This window comes from Camelus dromedarius, chromosome 9, assembly GCF_036321535.1.
Source record: "Camelus dromedarius isolate mCamDro1 chromosome 9, mCamDro1.pat, whole genome shotgun sequence".
Taxonomy (NCBI): domain Eukaryota; kingdom Metazoa; phylum Chordata; class Mammalia; order Artiodactyla; family Camelidae; genus Camelus; species Camelus dromedarius.
The window spans coordinates 52,681,144-52,698,654 of NC_087444.1; the positions used below are offsets into that span (position 1 = coordinate 52,681,144).

At 38.6% G+C, this 17,511-nt stretch overlaps 1 pseudogene; it reads left to right on the top strand.

The window, feature by feature from the left end:
* The first annotated feature begins 5,321 nt into the window (after positions 1 to 5,321).
* Positions 5,322 to 16,504, top strand: LOC105091183 (heat shock protein HSP 90-beta-like; annotated as a pseudogene).
* Positions 16,505 to 17,511: the final 1,007 nt, after the last annotated feature.

A 17,511-nucleotide genomic window follows, 5' to 3' on the forward strand; every position in this document is an offset into this window, starting at 1 on the left:
CAACTCAAAATGGATCAAAGACTTAAACATAAGACAAGATACAATAAACCTCCTAGAGGAAAACATAGGCAAAACATTATCTGACATACATTTCAAAAATTTTCTCCTAGTAGAAATAAAAGCAAGAATAAACAAATGGGACCTAATGAAACTTACAATCTTCTGCACAGCAAAGGAAACCATAAGTAAAACAAGAAGGCAACCTATGGAATGGGAGAAAATTTTTGCAAATGAAACCAACAAAGGCTTGATCTCCAGAATATATAAGCAGCTCATACGACTCAATAAGAAAAAAATAAACAACCCAATCCAAAAATGGGCAGAAGACCTAAACAAGCAGTTCTCCAAGGAAGACATACAAATGATCAAGAGGCACATGAAAAAATGCTCAATGTCACTAATTATCAGAGAAATGCAAATCAAAACTACAATGAGGTATCACCTCACCCCAGTCAGAATGGCCATCATTCAAAAATCCACAAATGACAAATGCTGGAGAGGCTGTGGAGAAAGGGGAACCCTCCTACACTGCTGGTGGGAATGCAGTTTGGTGAAGCCACTGTGGAAAACAGTATGGAGATTCCTCAAAAGACTAGGAATAGACTCACCGTATGACCCAGGAATCCCACTCTTGGGCTTGTATCCAGAAGGAACCCTACTTCAGGATGACACCTGCACCCCAATGTTCACAGCAGCACTATTTACAAGAGCCAAAACATGGAAACAGCCTAAATGTCCATCAACGGATGACTGGATAAAGAAGATGTGGTATATTTATACAATGGAATACTACTCAGCCATAAAAACCGACAACATAACGCCATTTGCAGCAACATGGATGCTCCTGGAGAATGTCATTCTAAGTGAAGTAAGCCAGGAAGAGAAGGAAAAATACCATATGAGATCGCTCATATGTGGAATCCAAAAAACAAAAACAAAAACAAACAAACAAACAAACAAAAACAAAGTGTAAATACAGGACAGAAATAGACACATAGACAGAGAATACAGACTTGTGGTTGCCAGGGGGGCGGAGGGTGGGAATGGATAGACTGGGATTTCAGAATTGTAGAATGGATAAACAAGATTATACTGTATAGCACAGGGAAATATACACGAAATTTTATGGTAGCTCATAGAGAAAAAAATGTGACAATGAGTGTGTATATGTCCATGTATGACTGAAAAATTGTGCTGAACACTGGAATTTGACACAACATTGTAAAATGATTATAAATCAATAAAAATGTTAAAAAAAAGAATGACAGTCTCCAGAGACATCTATGTTGCTGTAAATGGCATTATTTTATTCTTTTTTATGGCTGAGTAGTATTCCATTGAATAAATATACCACATATTCTTTATCCAGTCATCTGTCAATGGACATTTAGGTTGTTTCCATGTCTTGCCTATTATAAATAGTGCTGCTATGAACATTGGGGTGATATATCTTTTGAATTAAGATTTCCTCTGGATATATGCCCAGGAGTGGGATTTCTAGATCATATGGTAAGTCTGTTTTAAGTCTTTTGAGGAATCTCCTTACTGTTTTCCATAATGGTTGCACCCAACTACATTCCCGCCAGCAGTGTAGGAGGGTTTCCTTTTCTCCACAGCCTCTCAAGCATTTATTGTTGTGGGCTTTTGAATGATGACCATTCTGACTGGTGTGAGATGATACCTCATTGTAGTTTTGATTTGTATTTCTCTAATAATTAGGGATATTGAGCATTTTTTCATGTGCCTATTGATCATTTGTATGTCTTCACTGGAGAAATGCTTGTTTAGGTCTTCTGCCCATTTTTGGATGGGGTTGTTTGTTTTTTTCTTATTAAGTTGTACAAGCTGTTTATATATTCTGGCAATAAAACCCTTATCATTTTCATCTTTTGCAAATATTTTCTCCCATTCTGTAGTTTGTCTTTTTGTTTTGCTTATGGTGGAATTGATATAATTTTATATTCTATGCTTTTATGTAACATTATACCATATGTATTTTTCAGTTTGGCATAATCTTTTATCTTTCTATTACAATGATTAATAATAATAATAATAATAACAACAACAACAACAATAATAATAATAATAATAATAATTTTAATTATTCTCCTCCCTTTGGGTAACCAGTATGAATAGCCTGGTGGGGAATGCTGATGCTGTATGTCATCTTGCTTGTTTGTGGTAAATCAGGCTTTCCTGTGCCTTTCAGCAAACTGGCAATGCTGAGTGTGGGCGTCAGAGGGAGGGTTGTAAATGCTGGAAGAGGCTTAGAGAAATCTAGTCCCAGTTCTGCATTGTTGGCTGAGGAATTGGAGCCCAGGGAGGGGGACTGACTTGAGCAGCTAACTCACTCAGAAAGCTGGTTTTGGGGAAAGGACCAAATCCAAGCCAGCCAGCTCCTGTGCCAGAGACAAGTTTCTGTCATGACTGTAAGCCTACTATGGAGTGTTGTTAAACTTCATGCTCTTATCAGGTACTTGAGAGTGAGAATGAGGTGGGGAGCAAATGGTATGAGGTCTGTAATGTTGGTGCTTAGATTATTGTCCAGACTTCTAAGAATATAGTTATAGCTTGTAATAACCTTTAATGAAAACAGATATATGTGTGTGTATATACATATATATATACACACATACACACACACACGACTAGGACATAATGCTGTACACCAGAAATTGACACATTGTACCTGACTGTACTTCAATTAAAAAAGAAAACTCTAAGAATAAGGTTTAGTTTTTATTTTTTTTAAACTTTTTAAATTGGTTTATAATAATTTTCCAATGTTGTGTCAAATTCCAGTGGAGAGCCCAATTTTTCAATTATACATGAACATATAAATATTCATTGTCACATTTTTTTTTCTCTGTGAGCTACCATAAGATCTTGTATATATTCCCTGTGCTATACAGTATAATCTTGCTTTCTATAAAAATTATTCAAGGACCGACATAGTGCCTGCTCTGTACTAGGCACTCGATTAATCTATGTGGAGTGATTGAAAGATGGAAATGCTAGGCTGTTCATACCTAATGTTATTTCTAAGATGGCTAACCTTATATATTGTGAGTATAATAGTGGACCTGTTAGTAGCAGGGATGTGTAAGTAATAGGGATGTGATAGTAGTAAAGAAAATCAGCATAGTCTGAAAGCATGAATTTGATTCTCCCACAGGTGTAGTCTTCAGCTGAGTGAAATTTCATGGCCCTGTCTCTGCTGTATGGGACACCTGGAATGAAAGGCAGTAGTAATTTAGGTATTCTCTAGCTTTGCGGTTCTCTCCTGAAACATAGATGGTCCATCTGCAGTGGCACAGGGTCCCTGAAAGTACTCTCACCCCAAAGGCAGGCAGTCAACTTTCCAGTGTTTATGAAGTACTATTTACATGGCAGGCTTTGTGTGAAGGAATTGGGTGAGCAAAACAGGCATGGTCTCTGCCCTCAAGGAATTTGTAGTCTTATGTGGGAGACAAGAATTAAAAGAGTCAAATTTTTAAAACAAGTGATGACTGTTTTTTGAGGGCTAGGAAGAGAAAGCACAAATGCTATGAGAAAGTAGCAAAGATGTCCATTTTGGGGGGATCAGGGAAGACTTCTCTGATGATGTTGCTTTTAGGAAGTTGTCTCTGAAATTTGAATGAGAGTGAATGGAAGTTTTTGACCATCTTAATTTTACAAGTGAGAAATCATCCCCAGAATGTCTTTCATGTAATAAACACTCAATATAATACATAATAATGATTACAATAATAAACACTTTAACATCCATTATCTCCTGCACTTTTCACGATGCTGTAGGCCCATGAGTAGACTTGATGAGTATTGTTATTCCCATTGTACAACTGAAGCTTCATCTTAGGCTCAAGTGGTTATATGATTAAGTGAAATGGGTCATTTTGCCAGTCAAAGACACATCTGAGATTGAAAGCTGTTTTTCCTTACTGCTACATCAATACTCATTTCTCCAAAGCTATTTTGGAAAAGAGCATGAAGTGATTCATGTTTATACATCATCTTCGTGAACATGTAAATTGCTTGAGGGAGCTTCTCCCACAGTTCTGTAAAGCAGTCAAGCCCTTGTGCTGAGCTCTGGGACATCTCTTGTGCATCTTGTTAAATTCAAATATGGTATGGCCTGTTTGGAAAGCAGATGGAGTTGGGCACAATATGCCTCTTCCTTTCCCCTTGTGATTCTGTCATTTCCTAAAGATTCTCATAAAACTAATGACAGGCTAAGGCAAGACGTCACATTACACTTTATAATGGGCTAATTAGGTAAATATATTAAAAAGTGTTCCCCAAGAGCTATTTCATTGTTGCACTGTTGGTAATCAGCACTTGTCTTCGAAGTGTTAGAATATCAAAAGCAAAGCTGCTTGTGTTGCTGAGTTATGTCATACCAGTGAAATGAGTTAAGTGGAGCAGTGGGAATGCTCTGCTTCTATTATTGCTCAAGTCCTTTGAAGGGGTACTTTGAGGCTAGTACTTTGGTTGTGGCTGATCTTTTCAGCGTTGGAGTGAACATAAAACTCCCTCCAGCCCACAGCATAGAGTTTCTTTACCTAGAGGAGATATTTATGGGCCAGTGCTGGAAGGTGGGGTCTAGATGAGAAGCTTTTGGAGGTCAAGGTGGGTTTCCCTGTGGTTCTGAATCAACACATCCATCCATGAACACCAAACCCCTAGGGAGACATCAGGTACGCTAAGATTAGAGGTTGACAGCTCTGCTTCCCAGAAATTGAGAAAATTCTGTGGCACTGTTTGCCTTTGATATGCTTCAAGCTGCAAATGTAAGTAGAAGTTAGTTTCTGGGTGACTGGACCATAACAAGGGAAGAAAGGAAATGAAGGAGCACTTGGAGCACATCCTGGGTTCAGGATACCCAGGGAAGACTCTCAGATTCACTGCTAGCTCATCTTTATGACCTGGTAGGACTCCTGCTTTTTAAACAACAGTGTCTAATTTATGCAAAAAGGAATGTGTGGGAGGTATGATGAGGGTTGAAGAATCAGTTTTGGTAACGATAAGGACTGTGGGCATTTGAGATATCCAACAGGTGGAAATCATAGTCCTTGCCATGTGGCCATCAACATCTGATGAGCTGCTGCCACTGCAATGGACAACCTAAATTAATGTGGATTCTAAATATTTCAAGTCCTAGGAGGAACCATCTGATTAGGTGGGACTGGACTGTGTGTCCATTCCCTTGGTGTGCCCTTTTACTCTCTCTTGTGGGAGGCAAGATCCTGGTTGTGGCTGGTGAGCCAGATGCAGTCCTTGCCCTCTCAACTCTCTAGTAATTGAGGTTCTTATCCTTTAAGATGATTGAAGAAGTGCACCGTGGAGACGAGGAGGTGGAGACTTTCACTTTCCAGGCAGAAATTGCCCTTTTCTTGTCTGTTTGTTTGTTTATTTATTTATTTATTTATTTATTTATTTATTTATTTATTAACATTTTTTATTGATTTATAATCATTTTACAATGTTGTGTCAAATTCCAGTGTAGAGCACATTTTTCAGTTATACATGAACATATACATATTCATTGTCACATTTTTTTCTCTGTGAGCTACTATAAGATCTTGTGTATATTTCCCTGTGCTATACAGTATAATCTTGTTTATCTATTCTACAATTTTGAAATCCCGTCTATCCCTTCCCATCCTCTGCCCGCTTGGCAACCACAAGTTTGTATTCTATGTCTATGAGTCTATTTCTGTCCTGTATTTACACTTTGTTTTTTTGTTTTTGTTTTTTAGATTCCACATATGAGCGATCTCATATGGTATTTTTCTTTCTCTTTCTGTCTTATTTCACATAGAATGACATTCTCCAGGAAGATCCATAATGCTGCAAATGGTGTTATGTTGTTGGTTTTTATGCCTGAATAGTATTCCATTGTATAAATATACCACATCTTCTTTCCAGTCATCCATTGATGGACATTTAGGCTGTTTCCATGTCTTGGCTATTGCAAATAATGCTTCTATGAACATTGGGGTGCAGGTGTCATCCTGAAGTAGGGTTCCTTCTGGATATATGCCCAGGGGTGGGATTGCTGGGTCATATGGTAAGTCTATTCCTAGTCTTTTGAGGAATCTCTGTACTGTTTTCCACAGTGGCTGCACCAAACTGCATTCCCACCAGCAGTGTAGGAGGGTTCCCTTTTCTCCACAGCCTCTCCAGCATTTGTCATTTGTGGACTTTTGAATGACGGCCATTCTGACTGGTGTGAGGTGATATCTCATTGTAGTTTTGTTTGTTTGTTTGTTTGTTTTTAAACATTTTTTATTGATTTATAATCATTTTACAATGTTGTGTCAAATTCCAATGTTCAGCACAATTTTTCAGTCATACATGGACATATACACACTCATTGTTACATTTTTTTCTCTGTGAGCTACCATAACATTTTGTGTATATTTCCCTGTTCAATACAGTATAATCTTGATTATCTATTCTACAGTTTTGAAATCACAGTCTATCCCTTCCCACCCTCCACCCCCCTGGCAACCACAACTGTATTCTATGTCTATGGGTCTATTTCTGTCCTGTATTTATGCTTTTTTAAATATTTTTTATTGATTTATAATCATTTTACAATGTTGTGTCAAATTCCAGTGTTCAGCACAATTTTTCAGTCATACATGGACATATACACACTCATTGTCACATTTTTTCTCTGTGAGTTATCATAACATTTTGTGTATATTTCCCTGTGCTATACAGTGTAGTCTATTCTACAATTTTGAAATCCCAGTCTATCCCTTCCCACCCTCCAGCCCCTGGTAACCACAAGTCTGTATGCTCTGTCTGTGAGTCTATTTCTGTCCTTTATTTATGCTTTGTTTTTGTTTGTTTGTTTGTTTTTGTTTCTGTTTTTGTTTTTTAGATTCCACATATGAGCAATCTCATATGGTATTTTTCTTTCTCTTTCTGGCTTACTTCACTTGGAATGACATTCTCCAGGAGCATCCATGTTGCTGCAAATGGCGTTATGTTGTCGGTTTTTATGGCTGAGTAGTATTCCATTGTATAAATATACCACATCTTCTTTATCCAGTCATCCGTTGATGGACATTTAGGCTGTTTCCATGTTTTGGCTATTGTAAAACATTGGGGTGTTATGAAAATTGGGGTGCAGGTGGCATCCTGAAGTAGGGTTCCTTCTGAATATAGCCCAGGAGTGGGATTCCTGGGTCATACAGTAAGTCTATTCCTAGTCTTTGGAGGAATCTCCACACTGCTTTCCATAGTGGCTGCACCAAACTGCATTCCCACCAGCAGTGTAGGAGGGTTCCCCTTTCTCCACAGCCTCTCCAGCATTTGTCATTTGTGGACTTTTGAATGACGGCCATTCTGACTGGGGTGAGGTGATACCTCATGGTAGTTTTGATTTGCATTTCTCTGATAATTAGTGATATTGAGCATTTTTTCATGTGCCTCTTGATCATTTGTATGTCTTCCTTGGAGAACTGCTCTTTTAGGTCTTCTGCCCATTTTTGGATTGGGTTGTTTATTTTTTTCTTATTGAGTCATATGAGCTGCTTATATATTCTGGAGATCAAGCATTTGTTGGTTTCATTTGCAAAAATTTTCTCCCATTCTGTAGGTTGTCTTTGTGTTTTACTTATGGTTTCCTTTGCTGTGCAGAAGCTTGTAGGTTTCATTAGGTCCCATTTGTTTATTCTTGCTTTTATTTCTTCTAGCAGAAAAGTTTTGAAATGTATGTCAGATAATGTTTTGCCTATGTTTTCCTCTAGGAGGTTTATTGTATCTTGTCTTATGTTTAAGTCTTTGATCCATTTTGAGTTGATTTTTGTATATGGTGTAAGGGAGTGTTCTAGCTTCATTGTTTTACATGCTGCTGTCCAGTTTTCCCAACACCACTTGCTGAAGAGACTCTCTTTATTTCATTGTATATTCTTGCCTCCTTTGTCAAAGATTAATTGACCAAAAGTTTGTGGGTTCATTTCTGGGCTCTCTATTCTGTTCCATTGGTCTATATGTCTGTTTTTGTACCAATACTGTGCTGTCTTGATGACTGTAGCTCTATAGTATTGTCTGAAATCTGGGAGAGTTATTCCTGCAGCCTCTTTCTTTCTCTTCAGTAATGTTTTGACAATTCTTGGTCTTTGATGGTTCCATATAAATTTTATTATGATTTGTTCTAGTTCTGTGAAATATGCCCTGGGTAATTTGATAGGGATTGCATTAAATCTGTAGATTTCCTTGGGCAGTGTGACCATTTTGACAATATTGATTCTTCCAATCCAAGAGCATGGGATATCTTTCCATTTTTTAAATTCTTCTCTAATTTCCTTCATCAATGGTTTATAGTTTTCTGTGTATAATACTTTCACCTCCTTAGTTAGGTTTATTCCCAGATATTTTATAACTTTGGGTGCTATTTTAAAGGGGATTGTTTCTTTACTTTCTTTTTCTGTTGATTCATTGTTAGTGTAAAGAAATGTAACTGATTTCTGAATGTTAATCTTGTCACTTGCTACCTTGCTGAATTCTTCAATCAGCTCTAGTAGTTTTTATGTGGACCTTTTAGGGTTTTCTATATATAGTAACATGTCGTCGGCATATAGTGACACTTTTACCTCTTCTTTTCCAATTTGGATCCCTTTTAATTCTCTCTCTTGCCTGATTGCTGTGGCTAGGACTTCCAAGACTATGTTGAATAGGAGTGGTGATAGTGGGCATCCTTGCCTTGTCCCAGATTTTAGTGGGAAGCTTTTGAGTTTTTCACCGTTGAGTACTATGGTGGCTGTAGGTTTGTCATATATAGCTTTTATTATGTTCAGATATGTCCCCTCTATACCCACTTAGGCGAGAGTTTTTATCATAAATGGATGTTGAGTTTTATCAGTTCCCTTTTCTGCATCTATTGAGATGATCATATAGTTTTTGTCCTTTCTCTTGCTGATGTGATGTATTACATTGATTGATTTGCATATGTTGAACCACCCTTGTGTCTCTGGGATGAACCCCACTTGGTCATGATGTGTAATCTTTTTTATGTGTTGTTGGATTCTATTTGCTAATATTTTGGTGAGAATTTTGGCGTCTATGTTCATCAGTGATATTGGCCTATAATTCTCTTTTTTTGTAGTGTCTTTGCCTGGTTTTGGTATCAGGGTGATGGTGGCTTCATAGAATGAGTTTGGGAGTATTCCCTCCTTTTCAATCATCTGGAAGAGTTTGAGAAGGACTGGTATGAGTTCTTATTTGTATATTTGGTAGAATTCCCCAGTGAAGTCGTCCAGTCCTGGACTTTTATTTGTAGGGAGGTTTTTTTTTTTATTGCTATTTCTATTTCCTTTCTAGTGATCAGATTGTTCAAGTGGTCAGTTTCTTCTTGATTCAGTCTTGGTGGACAGTATGTTTCCAGAAACTTGTTCATCTTCTCTAGGTTATCCAGTCTGGTTCCATATAGTTTTTCATAATATTCTCATATGATATTCTGTATTTCTACTTTATTTGTTGTAATGTCTCCATTTTCCTTTCTTATTTTGCTAATTTCTGCTCTCTCTTTTTTCTTCTTTGTGAGTTTGGCCAGAGGTTTGTCGATTTTATTTAGTTTTTCAGAAAACCTGCCTTTGGTTTGGTTGATTTTTTCTGTGGTCTTGTTAATCTCTATTGTATTTATTTCCTCCCTGATCTTTATAATTTCCTTCCTTCTGCTGCCTTTTGGGGCTTTTTGTTCTTCTATTCTAATTCATTCAGCTGGTGTGTTAAATTGTTTATTTGAGATTGTTCTTCTTTTTTGAGGAAGGCCTGTATCACTATAAACTTCCCTCTTAGCACTGCCTTTGCTGTGTCCCATAGATTTTGAGTGGTTGTGCTTTCATTGTCATTTGTCTCAAGGTATTTTTTAATTTCAGCTTTGATTTCCTCATTGACCCATTGTTTTTTCAATAACATATTGTTTAATCTCCATACTTTCCTTTTTTTCTCCTTTGTTTCTCTGTTGTTGATTTCTAGTTTCATGGCATTGTGGTTAGTAAAGATGCTTGAAATAATTTCTATCTTCTTAAAATTGTTGAGGTTTCTTTTGTGCCCAAGTACATGATCAATCCTGGAAAATATTCCATGTGCACTTGAAAAGAATGTGTATCCTATTTTTTGGGGGTGTAATGCTCTGAAAATACCCACCAAATCTAATTTTTCTATTGTATTGTTTAATTTCTCTGTTGCCTTATTTATTTTGCCTTTATATATTGCCTTATTCTGGAAGAGCTGTCTAGTGATGTTATAGTGGTGTTAAAATCTCCAACTATGATTGTACTCCCATCAATATCCCCCTTTATCTCTGTCAGTAATTGTTTTATGTACTTAGGTGCTCCTATATTGGGTGCATATATATTAATGAGTGTAATATCCTCATCTTCTATCACTCCTTTAATCATTATAAAATGTCCTTCTTTATGGCCTTTGTTTTAAACTCTATTTTGTCTGAAATCAGTACTGCAACACCTGCTTTTTTGGCTTTTCCATTTGCATGGAATATCCTTTTCCATCCTTTCACTCTCAATTTATATGTGTCCTTCTCCCTCAGGTGAGTCTCTTGTATGCAGCATATTGAAGGTTCTTGCTTTATTATCCAGTCTGCCACTCTATGTCTTTTGACTGGAGCATTTAGTCCATTAACATTTACAGTAATTAATGATAGATGTGTGTTTATTGCCATTTTGAACTTACCTGTGCAATTGAACTTACCTGTGCAATAAACAACAAAAATTGTTTATTGCCATTTTGAACTTACCTGTGCAATTGATTTATTGCCATTTTGAACTTACCTGTGCAACCTGTTTGTTCCTTTCTTTTTCCTTTTGTGGTTTGGTAATCTTCCTTTGTATTATCATGGAGTTTATTTTGTTTTTGTGACTCCCTTGTAAGTTTTTGGCTTGTGGTTATCCTTTTCTGTAAGTCTATTAGCCCATTACTATATCTCAAACGCATCCTACCAAAACCAAAAAATTTTAAAAAAGAAAGAAAGAAAAGAAAATACTGTATATTTTCTTGCTTCCCTTTCCCACTCTTAATGATTTAAATGTTTTCTTTTACAATTTTGTGCTTATTTTATTTGTAATTCATGAGTTATTACCTTTCAAGTTTTGAGTTTCTCATTTCTGTAGCATCCTGCTTCTTTTCTATTTAGAGTAGACCTTTCAATATTTCTTTTAGCATGAGTTTAGTGTTGCTAAACTCTTTCAGTTTTTGCTTCTCTGTGAAATTCTTTCTCTCCCCTTGTATCCTAAAGGATAGCCTTTCTGGATATAGTATCCAAGGCTGCATCATTTTTTCATTCAGGACTTTGAATATATCTTCCCACTCCCTTCTGGCCTGTAGTGTTTGTGTAGAGAAATCAGCTAAGAGTCTAATGGGGATTCCCTTGTAACTCACTCTTTCCTTTCCTCTTGCTGCCCTTAGGATCATTTCTTTATCTGTGACTCTGGCCATCTTGATTCTGATATGTCTTGGTGTTTGTCTGTTTGGGTCCTTGCTGTTTGGGACCCTTTGAGCTTTCTGTACTTGGATATCTGTTTCCTTCTTTAAGTTTGGGAAGTTTTCAGTCATGATTTCTTCAAAAACCTTTTCAATCCCCTTTGATCTTCTTCCCCTTCTGGGACCCCTATTATGCGAAGATTGGCATGCTTTATGTTATCCCATAGGTCCCTTATGCTGCTTTCATTTGTTTTTATTTGTTTGTCTTACAGTTGTTCTGATTGTGTGCTTTCTGTTGTCCTGTCTTCTAGGTCACTAAGTTGTTCCTCTGCATTATCTAGTCTGGTTTGCACAGCCTTTTGATCTGTTCTCATCTCAGCCAATGAGTTTAGCAATTCTGCTTGGTTCATCTTTATAGCTTCAATTTCACTTTTGACATATTTTATATCTCCAGACACTACCTCTTTTAGTTCCTTTAGTACTTTGATCACTCCTTTTCTGAAATCTTGATCTAGTAGGCTATTGATGTCTATTTCATTGATCATTCTTTCAGGGGATTTCTCTTGTTCTTTTAATTTGGGGTGGTTTCTCTGCTTCTTCATCTTGCTCATATGACTCTGGTACTGTGGCTTATGGAGTATCAGTTATCTATTATAGTCCTTGAGGGAGTTTATTTATTTATCTATCTAATGTCTATATAGGAATTAAACGTAAAAAATAAAAAAAAGGAGAGAGAGAGAGAAAGAATTTTAAAAGGAGGGAGAATAAAATGTTTGAAAACAGTATGTAATCAATTACAGAAGCACAATTTGAATTGGACTGGCTTTCGAGTTGAGAATTTTTTTCCCCTAAAAACCCTTAAAAAGAAAAAAAGGAAAAAAGATCCAAAAATGATATTTGAATCCTATTTATAATCTATAAGAGGAGGTCAAAACCAAAATAAATGAAAATGAAATCAGGTGGATTTTGTTTTTAAAAAAATGATAATAATATAACTATTTTAACAGAAAAATTTAGAAAGAAATTAAAACTAGAAGCACATACAATTGTTTAGAAAGTAGAAATTAAAATGGTAATAGAAAATAGAACAGATTAAAAAAAGATAAAGAGATAATTTTAAGAGAAGGGTGGAAAAAAAAGGCCTGAAAATAGTGTATACTCAATTATAGAAGATCAATTTGAATTAGAGTAGCATTTGAGTTGAGATCTTTTTTAAATCCCTCAAAAAAAAAAAAAAAACAAAACAGAAAAAAAGATCAAAAAATGACACCTGGTGCCCATTTACAATCAACAACACGAGATCAAACCCAAAAGAAGTGAAAATGCAATCAAGTGGATTCTCTTTAAAAAAGAATATAACTACTTTAAGAGAAAAACCCAAAAGGAACCAAAACTAGAAGCATACACAACCGTCCAGAAATTAGAAATCAAAAATGTAATAAAAAATAGGACCAAAAAAAAAAAAAAAAAAAAGAAGATATGATAAAGAGAGAATTCCGAAGAAGGGGAGGGAAAAAAAAAGGCCTGAAAACAGCGTACAATGAACAACTGAAGAGTAAGTTGAAGCAGAACAGCAATCGGGTTGAGACGTCTCCCAAAAAGCTCCAAAATAGGACAAAAGAGGAAAAAACACATTTGAAACCTGTGTACAATCAACAACAGGCGATCCAAACCAAGAGAGAGAAAAATGACATGACGTGGATCTTTCAAAATAACAACCATACCATTTTAAAAGAAAAATTCAAAAGGGACTATAACTGGGAGAATATACAACTGTTTAAAAAGCAAAAATCAAAAAGGTAACAGAAAATACAACAGGCAAAAACAGATCAAAAAAAAGGGGGGGTGGGGTGGGGGTGTTGTCCTGGAGACTGTGTGCTCTTAATGAGAAGTCTGTCTTTGCCCTGTTTCGCGAGCTCGGCTTGTTGTTTCCCGAGGTCCTCCATTGGTGTCCTTGTCTGTGCTGCTCCCAGTGCCTGTTGGCAAGAAGATCGCGCCCCCTTCCAGCACAGCATTCCTGCCAGAAAAGCGGGGAGCCACCCACCGTCTCCTGGCGCGGGTTGCTCCGCGGCTCAGTGCCGCTCCGCAGGCGGGCCCCGGGAAGACTGCGGAACAGCCCCGCCCCTGCTCCGTGTCCAAACTCAGCTCCTTGTTTGTTCTGACGGCGGGAACTTTGCAGGCACCAGGGCTGAAGGATCCTATCTGATTGGGCTGCAAACAAGTCACTGGCCTCCGAGGCCAGGCCGCCAGGCGCAGACTCAGGTTTCACTCCCGCCCCCACCTGGGTGCCAAGCGCCGGAGGATATGGCAGCTGCGCTTGAGCCCTGCCTCTCTTCACCGAAAACCTTCCCTGGGTTTATATATCCTGAGATGGGGATATGCACCCTTCCCCCCAGGGCACATCAGCCCTGCTGTTTCATGGAGGGCCCAGGTAGTTCTGCCCTGTGCACCCACTCATCCACGTTGTGTAGCCCCCTGCTGTCCCCTGGGGCTGCCTCAGTGCAGCCATACCCGTCCTCCGCCTGGCTCGGGCAGCCTGTCCCAGCCCCCAGCTCCTGGCTCGGATCTTGGGCTGGATGTCGCAGGGACCCTCTATGCCCATTCAACCCAGTTCTGTCAGTCAAGGGCTGCTCCATACAGATCCGAACCTCAGAGGCTCCCCCTCCATTCTGCTGGCCTCTCTGTTGGAGAGGGGGAGACCCAACGAACGGGCGCTAGTCCTCCTTTGCCGCTCCCTCCCCGCGGGACCGATCCTGCACTGTTTTGCCTTTTCATCTTCCTTTTTTTTCCCCCTTTTTCCTACCAGATTTTTGGTGTCTTTGTCTTTTGAAGAGGACAATGTTCTGTCAGAGTTCTGCAGGTGCTCTGGTTGGCTGAGTGGGCCTGTAGATGTGATTCTTGGTGTATCTGTGGGAGAAAGTGAGCTACGTGCTTCCTACTATTCCACCATCTTGACCTCGTCCTCTTCATGTCTCTTATTACCAATACCTTCTATTCCAGCAAGGAAATTTTTCTATGGGAGTTGATAAGCAGTGCTTCTGATGCCTTGGACAAGATTTGTTATGAAAGCCTGACAGACCCTTCCAAACTGGACAGTGGTAAACAGCTAAAAATTGACATCATCTCCAACCCCCAGGAGTGCACCCTGACTATAATAGACATGGACATTGGCATGACCAAAGCTGATCTCATAAATAACTTGGCAAGAATTGCCAAGTCTGGTACTAAAGCATTTATGGAAGCTCTCCAGGCTGGTGCAGACATCTCCATGATTGGGCAGTTTGGTGTTGGCTTCTATTCTGCCTACCTAGTGGCAGAGAAAGTGGTTGTGATCACGAAACACAATGATGATGAACAGTATGCCTGGGAGTCTTCTGGGAGTTCCTTCACTGTATGTGCTGACCACGGTGAGCCTGTTCGCCGGGGTACCAAAGTGATTCTCCACCTTAAGGAAGACCAGAAAGAGTACTTAGAAGAGAGGTGGGTCAAAGAAATGGTGAAGAAACACTCACAGTTCATAGGCTATCCTATCACACTCTATCTGGAGAAGGAACATGAGAAGGAAATCAGTGACAATGAGGCAGAGGAAGAGAAAGGTGGGAAAGAAGAAGGTAAAGATTATTTGGAGAAGCCCAAGACTGAAGAGGTTGGCTCAGATGAGGAGGAGGATAGTGGCAAGGATAAGAAAAAGAAAACAAAGAAGTTTAAGGAGAAATACATTGATCAGGAAGAACTGAACAAGACCAAACCCATTTGGACCAGAAACCCTGATAGCATCTGACCCAGGAAGAATACAGGGAGTTCTATAAGAGGCTTACCAGTGACTGAGAAGATCACTTGGCAGTCAAGCCTTCTCTGTGGGAGGTCAGTTGGAGTTCAGAGCACTGCTATTCATCCCCCATCAGGCTCCTTTTGACCTCTTTGAGAACAAGAAGAAAAAGAACAACATCAAACTCTATGTCTGTCACGTGTTCATCATGGACAGCTGTGATGAGTTAATACCCGAGTACCTCAATTTCATCTGTGATGTGGTTGACTCTGAAGACCTTCCCCTGAACATCTCCCAAGAAATGCTCCAGCAGAGCAAAATCTTGATGGTTATTCATAAAAACATTGTTAAGAAGTGTCTTGAGCTCTTCTCTGAGCTGGCAGAAAATAAGAAGAACTATAAGAAATTCTATGAGGTATTCTCTAAAAATCTGAAGCTTGGAATCCATGAGGACTCCACTAATCGGTGATGCCTTTCTGAGCTGCTGCACTATCACACCTCCCAGTCTGGAGACAAGATGACTTCTCTTTCAGAGTACATCTCTAGCATGAAGGAGACCTGGAAGTCCATCTATTATATCACTGGTGAGAGCAAAGAGCAAGTTGCCAACTCTGCTTTTGTGGAGTGAGTACAGAAGTGGGGCTTCAAAGTGGTGTACATGATGGAGCCTACTGATGAGCTACTGTGTGCAGCAGCTGGAGTTTGATGGGAAGAACCTGATCTCTGTTACCAAGGAGGGTCTGGAACTACATGAGGATGAAGAGAAGAAGAAAATGGAGGAGAGTGAGGTCAAGTTTGAGAACCTTTGCAAACTTATGAAAGAAATCTTGGATAAGAAGGTGGAGAAGGTGACAATCTCAAATAGGCTCATGTCTTCACCCTGCTGCATTGTGACTAGCACCTATGGCTGGACTGCCAACATGCATCATGAAAGCCCAGGCACTTCAGGATAGCTTGACCTTGGGCTATATGATGGCCACCTGGAGATCAGCCTCAACTACCCCATCATGGACACCCTGAGGCAGAAGGTGGAGGTGGACAAGAATGCCAAGGCCATCAAGGACCTAGTGGTGCTGCTATTTGAAACTGTCCTACTCTCTTCTAGCTTCTCACTTGAGGATCCACAAACCCACTCAAATTGCATCTACCTCATGATCAAGCTAGTCCTGGGCATTGATGAAGACGAAGTGACAGCAGAGAAACCCAGTGCTGCTGTTCCTGATGAGATTTCCCCCCGTTGAGGGTGATGATGTCTCTCATATGGAAGAAGTAGATTAGGAGTTTTTAGCTGCAGATTTTGTCCCATCTCTGGATAGTGTCTCCATGGCTCCCCCAGCTGCAACCTTGCGTGGCTCTGGCCCATCTGGTTCCCTTTGCTGATGTTTAGTGGTTTTATTTCTGTCTTCTAAGGCAGGATACACGGGCCTCAAGCCCTGTCCCTTCCCGATTTGACATAGGGTTTGGATGTTGTGTTGTGTTTGTTTTTGTTATGAAATCAAAGTATGCAAAATAAAGAAGATGCAGTTTTATACAGTTAAAAGTAATGTTTTTTCTTTTCATTATTACTACTTAAAATGTTTTTTTTTTTAATTGAGGTATAATTTGACATACAACATTATATCAGTTTTGGGTGTACAACATAATGATTCAATATTTGTACATATTGCAAAATGATCACCATAATAAGTCTAGTTAACATCTGCCACCATACATAGTTACAGATTTTTTTTTAATGATTGTGACTTAAGATTTACTCTGTTAGCAACTTTCAAATGTGCCTTACAGTATTATTAACTAGAGTTGCCATGCAGTACATTATATCCCCATGAGCTATTTATTTTATAACTGGAAGTTTTTACCTTTTAACTCTCTTCACCAATTTTGCCCACCCCCACCCCTTGCCTTTGGCAACAGCCAATCTATATTTATGAGTATTTTGTTTTTTAGATTTCACAGATAAGAGAGATCTATCATATTTGTCTTTCTTTGTCTGACATTTCAATTAGCATAATGCCCTCTAGGTCTATCAATGTTGTTGCAAATGATAAGATTTCATTCTTTTTTATGGCTGAGTATTGTTTCATCTATATCTATATCTATATCTATATCTATATCTATATCTATATCTATCTCTATATATCTATGTGTATGTCTATCTATCACATTTTCTTTATCCATTAATCCATCAGTGGACACCTAGGTTATTTCCATATCTTGGTTGTTGTAAATAATGCTGCAGTGAACATGGTAGTGCATGTATCTTTTCAAGTTAATGTTGTCTTTAT